Raw genomic sequence first — 12488 nt, 5'->3', positions numbered from 1 at the left:
CATGGCGGCTTCTCACTGAGAGTAAAACGATAGTAAAAGTCACTGCAATAACCTCTCCTGGCAGCCCAGTAGCTTGTATCCGATGCACTACTGCCCATTTACTTTATCCCCCACACCATCACGCTGACGATGCGAACCAGTATTTGCTTCGCAATTAAAAACTACAGGCTACATGACGGCTTCTCACCAAGAGTCAAACGATAGTAAAAGTCACTGCATGTATACTCTCCTGGAGCCCAGTAGCTTGTATTCGATGCATTACTGCCCATTTACTATATCCACCACACCTCCACACTGATGATGCAACACAGAATTTGAATCGCGATTCAAAACTACATGCTACATGGCGACTTCTCACCAAGAGCCTATAGAAACTGCCATCACTACACGTAGCCCCCTACTGGCAGACCACTAGCTTGTATCTGATTCACTACTGCCCATTTACAATATACCCCACACCTTCACAATGACGATGCGAAACAGAATATGCATCACGATTCAAACCCACACTCTACATGGCGTCTTCTCACCAACAGCCTAACGAAACTGCCATCTCTCCACATAGCCTCTCCTCGCAGCCCAGTAGCTTGTATCCGATGCACTACTGCCCATTTACTATATTCAACACACCTTCACACTGACGATGCGACAAAGAATTGGCATCGCGATACAAGAATGGAGGATACATGACGGCTTCTCACTAAGAGACCGACGATACTGCAGTCACTGTGCATAGCCTCTCCTGGCAGCGCAGTAGCTTGTATCCGATGCACTACTGCCATTTTACTATATCCCCTACGCCTTCACACTGATGATGCAAAACAGAATATGCATCGCAATTCAAAACTACAGGCTACATATCGGATTCTCACCACGAGCCCAACGAAATTGCCATCACTACACGTAGCCTCTCCTGGCAGACCAGTACCTTCTAAGAGTTGTACTACTCCCATTTTTTTTATCCCAAACACCTTCACACTTACAATGTGAAACAGAATATGTGTCACGATTTAAAACTACAGGCTACATGGCGGCTTCTCACCAAGAGCCTAACGAAACTGTCATCACTACACGTAGCCCCTACTGGCAGACCAGTAGCTTGTATCCGATGCACTACTGCCCATTTACAATATCCCCCACACCCTCTCACTGACGATGCGAAACAGAATATGCACCACGAAACAAAACCACAAGCTACATGGCGGTTTCTCACCAAGAGCCTAACAAAACTGCCATCTCTCCACATAGCCTCTCCTGGCAGCAAAGTAGCTTGTATCCAATGCACTACAGATCATTTACTATATCCCCCACACCTTCACTCTCACGATGCGACAAAGAATTGGCATCGCGATGCAAAAATACAGGATACATGGCGATTCTCACCATGAGACTGACGATACTGCAGACATTGTACGTAGACGCTCCAGGCAGCCCAGTAGCTTGTATCCGATGTACTACTGCCCAATTGCTATATACCCCACAACTTGACACTGACGATACAACACAGAATTTTTGCATCGCGATTCAAAAGTACCGGCTAAATGGCTGTTTCTCACCAAGAGACAAACAATAGTAAAAGTTGCTGCACGTATCCTATCCTTGCTGCCCAGTAGCTTGTATTCGATGCACTATTGCCCATTTACTATATCCCACACACCTTCACAATGATGATGCGACATAGAATATGCAAAGTTATTCAAAACAACAGTCGACATGGCGGCTTCTCGCCAAGGGCCTAACCAAACTGCCATCACTACACGTAACCTCTTCTGGCAGCCCTGTAGCTTGTCTCCGATGCACTACTGCCCATTAACTATATCCCCTACACCTTCACACTGACGATGCGACAAGGCATTGGCATCGCAATTCAAAAATACAGGATACATGGCGGCTTCTAGCCAAGAGACTGACGATACTGCAGACATTGTAAGTAGCCGCTCCTGGCAGCACATTAGCTTGTATCCGATGCAGTACTGCCCATTTACTTTATCCCCCCACTCCTTCACAATGACGATGCGACACAGTATTTGCATCGCAATTCAAAATTACAGGTTATATGGCGGCTTCTCACCAAGACAGAAACGATAGTAAAAGCTACTGCATGTAACCTCTCCTGGCAGCCCAGTAGCTTGTATTCGATAAACTATTGCCCATTTACTATATCCCCCACACCTCCACACTGACGATGCGACATAGAATATGCATAGCGATTGAAAACTACAGACTACATGGCGGCTTCTCACCAAGAGCCTAACGAAACTGCCATCAATACACGTAGCCTCTCCTTGCAGCCCAGTAGCTAGTATCCGATGCACTACTGCCCATTTACTATATTCCCAACACCTTCACACTGACGATGCGACAAAGAATTGGCATCGCGATGCAAAAATACAGGATACATGGCGGCTTCTCACCAAGAGACTGACGATACTGCAGACATTGTAAGTAGTGGCTCCTGGCAGAAACATTAGCTTGTATCCGATGCAGTACTGCCCATTTACTTTATCCCCACACACCTTCACAATGATGATGCGACACAGTATTTGCATCGCAATTCAAAACTGCAGGGTATATGGCGGCTTCTCAACAAGTCACAAACGATATTAAAAGCTACTGCATGTAACCTCTCCTGGCAGTCCAGTAGCTTGTATTCGATACACTACTGCCCATTTGCTATATCCCCCACACCTCCACACTGACAATGCGACGTAGAATATACATAGCGATTCAAAACTACAGACTACATGGCGGCTTCTCACCAAGTGCCTGACGAAACTACCATCAATACACGTAGCCCTCCTTGCAGCCCAGTAGCTAGTATCCAATGCACTACTGCCCATTTACTATATCCCATACACCTTCACACTGACGATGCGAAAAAGAATATGCATCGCGATTAATAACTACAGGCTACATGGCGGCTTCCCACCAAGAGCCAAAAGAAACTCCCATCACTACACGTAGCCTCTCCTGCCAGCCCACTACCTTGTATCCGAAGCACTACTGTGCATTTACTATATCCCCCACACTTTCGCACTGACGATGTGGCAAAGAATTGCCATCGCAATTCAAAATTAAAGGAAAGATGGCGACTTCTCACCAAGAGACTGACAATACTGCAGTCACTGCACGTAGCATCTGCTGGCAGCTCAGTGGCTTATATCCGATACACCACTGCCCATTTACTATATCCCCCACACCTTCACACTGACGATGCGAAACTGAATATGCATCGCAATTCAAAACTACTGGCTACATGGCGGCTTCTCAGTAAGAGCCAAACGAATCTGCCATCACCACACGTAGCCTCTCCTGGCAGGCCAATAGCTTGTATCCGATGCACTACTGCCCATTTACTATATCCCCCACACCTTCACACTGACGATGCAACACAGAATTTGCATCGCGATTCAATACTACAGGCTACATGGTGGCTTCTCACCAAGAAACAAACGATAGTAAATGTCAGCGCACGTAAACTCTCCTGGCAGCCCAGTAGCTTGTATCCGATGCACTACAGTCGTTTACTTTATCCCCCACACCATCACACTGACGATGCGACATAGAATATGCATGACAATGCAAAACTACAGGCCGCGTTGTGGGTTCTCACCAAGACCGTAACGAAACTGCCATCACTACATGCAGCCTCTCCTGGCAGCCCATTAGCTTGTATCCGATGCACTACTGCCCATTTATTATATCCCCCACACATTCAGCCAATGATGCAACACAGAATTTGCATCGCGATTAAAAACTACGGGCTACATGGTGGCTTCTTACCAAGAGACAAACGATAGTGGAAGTCACTGCACTTAACCTCTCCTGGCAGCGCAGTAGCTTGTATTCTATGCACTACTGCCCATTTACTATATCCCACATACCTACACAAGGACGATGCGAAAAAGAATATGCATCCCGTTTCAAAACTACAGGCTACATGGCGGTTTCTCACCTAGAGCCTAACGAAACTGCCATCACTATACGTAGCCTCTCCTGGCAGCCCAGTAGCTTGTGTCCGATGCACTACTGCCTGTTTACTATATCCCCCCCCCCCCCCCCCCCCCACCTTCACATAGACGATGGGACAAAGCATTGGCACCGCAATTCAAAAATACACGATACATGGCGGCTTCTCATCAAGAGACATACGATATTGCAGACACTGCACTTAGCCTCTCCTGGCAGCCCAAGGGTTATATCCTATGCACTACTGCCCGTTTACTATATCCACCACAACTTCTCACTGACGATGCAAAACGGAATATGCATCGCGATTCAAGACTACAGGCAACATAGCGTCTTCTCACCAAGAGCCTAACGAAACTGCCATCACTACACGTAGCCTCTCCTGCCAGCCCAGTAGCTTGTTTCGATGCACTACCGCATATTTACTATATCCCCCACACCTTCACACTGACGATGCGAAGCAGAATATGCACCGCGATTCAATACTACAGGCTACATGGCGGCTTCTCACCAAGAGCCTAACGTAACAGCCATCACTACACGTAACATCTCCTGGCAGAACAGTAGCTTGTATCCGATGCACTACTGCCCATAGACTATATCAAACACATCTTCACACTGACGATGCGACAAAGAATTGGCATCGCGATTCAAAATTACAGGATCCATGGCGGCTTCTCACCAAGAAACTGACGATACTGTGGTCACGGCACGTAGCATCTGCTAGCAGCCCAGTGGCTTGTATCCGATGCACTACTGTCCATTTACTATATCCCCCACACATTCACACTGACGATGCGAAACTTAATATGCGTTGCAATTCAAAACTACTGCCTACATGGCGACTTCTCAGCAAGAGCCTAACGAATCTGCCATCACCACACGTAGCCTTTCCTGGCAGGCCAGTAGCTTGTATCTGATGCACTACTGCCCATTTACTATATCACCCACACCTTCACAATGACGAAGCAACATAGAATTTGCATCGCGATTCAAAACTACAGGCTACATGGCGGTTTCTCACCTAGAGCCTAACGAAACTGCCATCATTACACGTAGCCTCTCCTGGCAGCCCAGTAGCTTGTACCGATGCACTACTGCCTGTTTACTATATCCCCCCCCACCTTCACATAGACGATGGGACAAAGCATTGGCATCGCAATTCAAAAATACAGGATACATGGCGGCTTCTCATCAAGAGACATACGATACTGCAGACACTGCACTTAGCTTCTCCTGGCAGCCCAGTGTGTTATATCCTATGCACTACTGCCCGTTTACTATATCCACCACACCTTCACACTGACGATGCGAAACAGAATATGCTTCGCGATTAATAACTATAGGCTACATGGCATCTTCCCACCAAGAGCCCAACGAAACTGCCATCGCTACACGTAGCCACTCCTGGCAGCCCAGTACCTTGTATACCAAGCACTACTGCGCATTTACTATATCCCCCACACCTGCACACTGCCGATGTGACAAAGAATTGTCACCGCAATTCAAAAATACAGGAGACATGGCGACTTCTCACCAAGAGACTGACGATACTGCAGTCACTGCAAGTAGCATCTGCTGGCAGCCCAGCTGCTTGTATCCGATGCACTACTGCCCATTTACTATATCCCCCACACCTTCACACTGACGATCCGATACTGTATATGCATCGCAATTCAAAACTCCCGGCTACATGCCGGCTTCTCAGCAAGAGCCTAACGAACTTGCCATCACCACACGTAGCCTCTCCTGGCAGTCCAGTAGCTTGTATCCGATGCACTACTACCCATTTATTATATCCCCCACACCTTCACACTGACGATGCAACACAGAATTTGCATCGCGATTCAACACTACAGGCTACATGGTGGCTTCTCACCAAGAAACAGACAATAGTAAATGTCACTGCACGTAAACCCTCCTGGCAGCCCAATAGCTTGTCTCCGATGCACTACAGCCATTTACTTTATCCCCCACACCATCACACTGACGATGCGACACAGAATTTGCATCCCAGTTCAAAACTACAGGCTACATGGAGGCTTCTCACCAAGAGACAAACGATAGTAAAAGTCACTGCACATTACCTCTCCTGGCAGCCCATTTGTTTGCATACCATGCCCTACAGCCCATTTTCTATATCCCCCAAACCTCCACACTCACGATGCGACATAGAATATGCATGGCGATACAAAACTACAGGCCACATTGTGGGTTATCACCAAGAGCCTATCGAAACTGCCATTAATACACGTAGCCTCTCCTGGCAGGCCCGTTAGCTTGTGTAAGATGCACCTTCACACTGACCATGGGACAAAGCATTGGCATCGCAATTCAAAAATACAGGATACATGGGGTCTTCTCATCAAGAGGCATACGATACTGCAGACACTGCACGTACCCTCTCCTGGCAGCCCAGTGACTTGTATCCTATGCACTACTGCCCATTTACTATATCCCCAACACCTTCACCCGACGATGCAACACAGAATTTACATTGCAATTTAAAACTACGGGCTACATGGCGGCTTCTCACCAAGAGACAAACGATAGTGGAAGTCACTGCACGTAACCTCTCCTGGCAGCGCAGTAGATTGTATTCGATGCACTACTGCCCATTTACTATATCCCCCACACCTCCACACTGACGATGCGACATAGAATATGCATAGCGATTCAAACCTACAGGCTACATGGCGGCTTCCCAGCAAGAGCCTAACGAAACTGCCATCACTACTCGTAGCCTCTCCTGGCAGACCAGTTGCTTGTATTCGATGCACTATTGCCCATTTACTATATCCCACACACCTTCACAAGGACGATAAGAAAAAGAATATGCATTGCGATTCAAAACTACAGGCTACACGGCGGCCTCTCATCAAGGGCCTAACGAAACTGCCATCACTACATGTAGCCGCTCCTGGCAGCCCAGTACCTTGTATCCGAAGCACTACTGCGCATTTACTATATCCCCCACACCTTCACAGTGACGATGTGACAAAGAATTGCCATCGCAATTCAAAAACACAGGAAACATGGCGACTTCACACCAAGAGACTGACGATACTGCAGTCACTGCACGTAGCATCTGGTGGCAGCCCAGTGGCTTGTATCCGATGCACTACTGCCCATTTACTATATCCCCCTCACCTTCACACTGACGATCCGATACTGAATATGCATTGCAATCCAAAACTACTGGCTACATGGCGGCTTCTCAGCAAGAGAGTAACGAAACTGCCATCGCCACACGTAGCCTCTCCTGGCAGGCCAGTAGCTTGTATCCGATGCACTACTGCCCTCACCCCCCCACATCTTCACACTGACGATTCGACCAGAATATGCATCGCGATTCAAAACTACATGTTACATGGCGGCTTTACACAAAAGGGCCCATCGAAACTGCCATCACTACACGTAGCCTCTCCTGGCAGGCCAGTAACTTCTATCTATGCACTACTGCCCATTTACTATATCCCCCTCACCTTCACACTGACGATCCGATACTGAATGTGCATCGCAATTCAAAACTACTGGCTACATGGCGGCTTCTCAGCAAGAGCCTAACGAACCTGTTATCAACAAACGTAGCCTCTCCTGGCAGGCCAGTAGCTTGAATCCGATGCACTACAGCCATTTACTTTACCCTCCGCATCATCACACTGACGATGCGACACAGAATTTGCATCCCAATTCAAAACTACAGGCTACATGGAGGCTTCTCACCAAGAGACAAACGATAGTAAAAGTCACTGCACGTAACCTCTCCTGGCAGCCCAGTAGCTTGCATTCGATGCACTACAGCCCATTTACTATATCCCCCACACCTCCACACTCACGATGCGACATAGAATATGCATGGCGATACAAAACTACAGGCCACATTGTGGGTTCTCACCAAGAGCGTAACGAAACTGCATCACTACACGTAGCCTCTCCTGGCAGCCCAGTAGCTTGTATCCGATGCACTACTGGACATTTACTATATCCCACACACCTTCACAAGGACGATGCGAAAAAGAATGTGCATCGCGATTCAAAACTACAGGCTACATGGCGGATTCTCACCAAGGGCCTAACGAAACTGCCATCACTACACGTAGCCTTTCCCAGCAGTCGAGTAGCTTATATCTGATGCACTACTGCCCATTTACTGTGTCCCCCACACCTTCACACTGACAATGCGACAGAGAATTGGCATCACGTTTCAAAAATACAGGACACATGGCGGCTTCTCACCAAGAGACTGACGATACTCCTTTCACTGTACGTAGCCTCTGCTGCCAGCCCAGTAGCTTGTATCCGATGCACTACTGCCCCCACCCCCCAACACCTTCACACTGACGATGCGACACAGAATATGCATCGCGATTTAAAACTACAGGCTACATGGCGGCTTCTCACCAAGGGCCTATCGAAACTGCCATCACTACAAGTAGCCTCTCCTGGCATCCCAGTAGCTTGTATCATATGCACTACTGCACATTTACTCTATACCCCATACGTTCACACTGACGATGCGAAACAGAATATGCATCGCAATCCAAAACTACAGGCTACATGGCGGCTTCTCACCAAGAGACAAACAATAGTAAAAGTCACTGCACGTAACCTATCCTGCCAGCCCAGTAGCTTGTATTCGATGCACTACTCCCCAATTACTATATCCCCCACACCTCCACACTGAGCGACAGCTACGGTCGCAGGTTCGAATCCTGCCTCGGGTACGGATGTGTGTGATGTCCTTAGGTTAGTTAGCTTTAAGTAGTTCTAAGTTCTAGGTGACTTATGACCACAGCAGTTGAGTCCCATAGTGCTCAGAGCCATTTTTGAACCGCCACACTGACGATGCGGCATAGAATACGCATAGCATTTCTAAACTACAGGCTACATGGCGGCTTCTCACCAAGGGCCTAACGAAACTGCCATCACTACACGTAGCCTTTCCTAGCAGCCTAGTAGCTTGTATCCGATACACTACTGCCCATTTACCATATCCCCCACACCTACACACTGACGCTGCGACACACAACTTGCATCGCAATTGAAAACTACAGGCCACATGGCGGCTTCTCCCCAAAAGACTAACAATACTGCAGTCACTGTACGTAGCCTCTCCTGGCAGCCCAGTACATTATAACTGACGCACTCCAACATAATTACTATATCCCACGCACCTTCACACTGATGATGCGATACAGAAATTGGATCACGGTTGGAAACTGCAGGCTCCATGGGGGCTTATCTCCAAGAGACTAACGATACTACGGTCACTGTACGTAGCCTATCCTGTCAGCACGGTAGCTTGCCTCCGATTCACTACTGCCCATTTACTATATCCCTGGCACCTTCATATTGACGTTGTAACACAAAAATTGCATCGCGATTGAAAACTACATGCTCTATGACGACTTCTCTCCAGGAGTCTAAAGATACTATAATCACTGTACTTAAACGTACCTGAGAGGGCAGTATTTTGTAACTGATGCACTTCTACATAATTACTATAACCCTTACAACTTCATATTGGCAATGCAACACAGAAATTGCATCGTGATTGAAAAATACAGACTCCATTGCGGCTTCTCACCAAGAGACTGACGATACAAGGTTCACTGTATGCAGCCTCACATGGCAGCCCAGTAGCTTGTATCCGATGCCCTACTGCCTATTTACCTCACTCCTTCACATTGACAATGCAACAATAGTATATCCCTCACTCATTCACATCGACGATGTGACACAGAAAATGCATCGCGATTGAAAACTACAGGCCGCATGGCGGCTTCTCTCCAAGAGACGAACGATACTACAGTCACTGTAAGTAACCTCACCTTGGAGCCCAGTATCTTGTAACTGATGCTTTACTACGTAATTACTATATCCCTCACACTTTCACATTGATGATGCGACCATTGTATATCCCTCACTCATTGACATCGATGATGTGACACATAAATTGCATAGCGATTGAAAACTACAGGATCCATGACGACTTCTCTCCAGGAGACTAAAGATACTATAGTCACTGTACGTAACCTTACCTGAGAGGCCAGTATGTTGTATCTGATGCACTACCATATAATTACTGTAACCCCCACACCTTCACATTGACGATGCGACACAGAAATTGCATTGCGATTGAAAGCTAAAGGCTGATGGCGGCTTATCACCACGAGACTAACAATACTTCATTCACTGTTCGTAGCCTCTCCTGGCAGGCAGTAACTTGTGTCTGATGCACTACTGCCCATTTACTACACATCACACCTTCACATTGACGATGCAACATAGAAATTGCATCACGATTGAAATCTACAGACTCTATGGCGGCTTCTATCCAAGAGACTAATGATACTTCAGTCACTATATGTAACCTCACCTTGGAGCCCAGTACCTTGTAACTCATGCTTTACTACCTAATTACTATATCCTTTGCACCTTCACATTGACAATGCGATACAAAATCTGCATCTCGATTGAAAACTACTTGCCCCATGGCGCCTTTTCACCAAGAGACTAACGATACTACAGTCACTGTGCATAGCCTATCTTGGCAGCACGGTAGCTTGCATCTGATGCGCTACTGCCCATTTACTGTAACCCTCACACCTTCACATTGATGATGGGACACAGAAATTGCAATGTGATTGAAAACTACAGGCTTCATGGCGGCTTCTCACCAAGAGACTAACAATACTACGGTCACTGCACGTAACCTCACCTGGAAGACCAGGACCTTGTAACTAATACACTACTACACAATTACTATATCCCCCGTACCTTCACATTGACGATGGGACACAGGAATTTCATCATGATTGAAAACCACAGGCCTTATGGCAGCTTCTCTCCAAGAGACTAACGATGCACAGTTCATGTTAGATTAATACTTTTTATTAACATCAATTATCATTAGGGAGTAAGAGCATTGGCACGTAAGTGTTACAATTTGTATCTCCTTAAACAGGCTTCTGCAAGACGGTTGTTTAATAAACTTTACATTATCTTCCTATTGCATGATTCTGTTTACTAAATATGTACTTTTTTTATCTTGGCTGGATAGTGCCACAAGAGAATGGTATAGGAGGGTGTGAATGAAAACATTGTAGAAATCCAGTGTGCAGATCAGCACAATGACAGAGAGTTCTAAACTGAACTGAATTGTTTGATTAATACATTCATATGTGGGTGCCACCTGAATGTTTGTGAACTCCACATATGGAGCCTCAACGAATGTATGCTCACTCGCCTCTAATTAAAATACGTTAAAGTCACTTGTGTCTGTTTGGAAATGTGTAATATGAGTCTTTGTATGATTAAGCCTTAAAGCTTGAGCTCTTCAGTGGATTATTTTTGAGTAGCAAGTATCAGAGTATTTGAAGAATCATGCAACATCCATGGTAAATAATTTATGTAGGTCAATAACAGGAGTGAGACAATCATCAAACCTTACAAGAAACTATAATTGTAGTTTTCCCACTCTGAATATAGCGTTATTCCTGTGACATAAATTGTTAATATGAACGCCTGTTACCTATAATTAAGATGTGACATCAGCCATTTAAAGGGAATGCCTATAATGCCATTACATTTTCGATTTCTTGTAAGATCTATGTGGTCCAAACAAAGTCTAGATAAGATCATATGTCAACAGACTAATTTTCCTTGTTTATTTCTACTTGAATGGAATTTGTGGAATAGTATACGGATTTATCTGTAGAAAAGCCTGTTCAGAGGTCAGACAAAGCTTCTGTTAAAAATTATTATCAGAATGGTGGTTTAATTTTCTGTTACAAGCTACCCTCTCAATGTGTTTTCTGAACACAACAAGGAGGGAGATGTGTCTATAATAGAATTCACCTGCTTGTCTCCGCTTTTTTAAATAGGGTACTGCAGATTTCATCTTTCAGGAAACATATCTTGATTCATCAAATAATTACGAGGATAACTCAAAATTCCTGTTGGTGCTATTATATGTGTACAAGAGTTTAGTAACAGTATCGAAATATTATCATGACTGAAATACTGAATTATGTACATATATAAAAAAAAGTTTTGCATCACCCCGTTTCCCAGAACTCCTGAAGATAGATGTTGACTGCGGACGTAGTATCACAGACACAGTCCCTTTGACTGTTCACAGATGTCACTAAACCCACTCAAAGATGTAAACAACCATGCATGAGCAGTGTCTATTAGACAGAGGGAGTCCGACAGCCAATCAGTTCCAGTCATTCCACCAGGAAGGAGATACACGGCTCATGTTGCCTGAAGTTCAACCATACCTAGACGCTCAATTCCGCGGTTCGGCCGCGTCCTCATTATTTTGTGACAGGAAGGGCTCACAACAAGGGAAGTGTCCAGGCGTCTCAGAGTGAACCAAAGCGATGTTGTTCGGACATGGAGGAGATACAGAGAGACAGGAACTGTCAATGACATGCCTCGCTCAGGCCAGCCAAGGGCTATTACTGCAGCGGATGACTGCTACTTATGGATTATGTCTCAGAGGAACTCTG

The sequence above is a fragment of the Schistocerca piceifrons genome, chromosome X (genome assembly GCF_021461385.2).
Source record: "Schistocerca piceifrons isolate TAMUIC-IGC-003096 chromosome X, iqSchPice1.1, whole genome shotgun sequence".
NCBI classification, from domain to species: Eukaryota; Metazoa; Arthropoda; class Insecta; order Orthoptera; family Acrididae; genus Schistocerca; species Schistocerca piceifrons.
This window is presented reverse-complemented; position numbering follows the sequence as displayed.